This window comes from Orycteropus afer, unplaced genomic scaffold (genome assembly GCF_000298275.1).
Source record: "Orycteropus afer afer isolate SDZICR_OR568_19922 unplaced genomic scaffold, OryAfe1.0 scaffold00007, whole genome shotgun sequence".
Classification (NCBI taxonomy): domain Eukaryota; kingdom Metazoa; phylum Chordata; class Mammalia; order Tubulidentata; family Orycteropodidae; genus Orycteropus; species Orycteropus afer.
Genome location: NW_006921594.1, coordinates 9,638,528 through 9,640,082, shown reverse-complemented (window position 1 = coordinate 9,640,082; position 1,555 = coordinate 9,638,528).

The following is a 1,555-nucleotide window of genomic DNA, read 5'->3' as shown; positions in this document are numbered from 1 at the left end:
TTCTTCTGCTAGTTGGGGTTTAGTCCAAATCTGCATCCTTTCCTTCAAGGCTCAGGGGTCCAAGATTATCTTCTGTGTCTGTATTTATTGGTTTCCCTTTTCTTTGTTGAAGAGGGTCTGTGCAATCCTTCTGCCTAGTCCGCCATCTTGCCCCGCCTCCACAATCTCCCCTTTTGATCAAGAATTTCTATAGAAATTTACTATTTATTTTTATAAGGGTATTCTTCTGCATGTACTTATTCTTTATGTTTATGAGACAGGTTATGTTTATGAGATGTTTAGAATAGATTTTTAATACTTCTAATAAGATGGGGCAATCTACTTCTATAGTGATACTGCCTCAGAAATCCAAGGAGGGGTTGCTATGAGTTGGGTCTGACTCGATGGCACATAAAAACAACCCAATACTATCTATGAAGAGTAGCCACTCACCATCTATTTAATCTTTGCTATGCCATAGCTTTGACCTCTGCTTCTGTGATCTATTAAGGGTGTGGAAGAACAGGGCCAAATTGGAAAGTAGTACTTGGCAAAGAGGGCCCCTAGTCAGGGTGAAAAATTGAACTAAGTCTCTAAGATATAGTTTGTCTTTCAAAGTGCATAATACTCTGTAAGAAGTAAAGCAAATACATATATTGAGGAATAGAACAGTCTGAACTGGGCAGCATAAAAATGAAGTCACCATATGTTCCAGTGATCTGGGCCCCAAGGAGGGTTTAAATGCAGAAATATCAGGAACTAACACACAATTTTCTGAATGACTGATATTTACAGAGCTTTGTGTAAATCAGTCACAATGCTTTCATAAGACCCCAGAAGTTTCAGTTGATAGCCCATAAACATTTCAAAATAACTTCCTTTTCTAACCTGTAGACATATTGGGAATAGCAAGGGGGTTTGCATAAGCATTCCTTCTTGGAACCAGTCATGCAAGGAAAGGAGTGGGTGATAATATTTCCTGGAACAGTACATTGTTATCTTAACAGCATTCCTGGTTCCTCCCCTTTCTTTGGGGGTATATTCAGCCAGGTGGGCTTCGGGTCAATTTTCTGGAAGTCTTGTTCTACTTCTGCAGTGGTATTTACCTAAGAACAACAAGAGGTATTAACAAGGGCACAGACACCCCCTTGTTGAGCTAAAATAAAATTGAGGGCTAGTCTATTATATAATATAATTTTCATAAGATACTCTAAGTTCTATTGAGCTGCCAAATCATCTGCAATACCATCAGCAATTTGAACCATAGTAGCAGATAAATTGTGAATGAATTTTTCCGTTCTAGGGATCCCATGTTGTATTGTTGTTGTTATGTGCCATCGAGTCAGTCCTGACTCATAGCGACCCCTCCTTGAGTTTTCAAGGCAGTATCACTATGGAAGTTGTTGTTGTTGTTGTTGTTGTTTGCCATCGAGTCGGCCCCGACTCATAGTGACCCCTCCTTGGGTTTCCGAGGCAATATCACTACGGAAGTAGGATTGCCCAACCTTCCTTCCGAGGAGTGGCTGGTGGGTTTGAACTGCCAGCCTTCTGGTTAGCAGTCAAGTGCCTTAGGCAT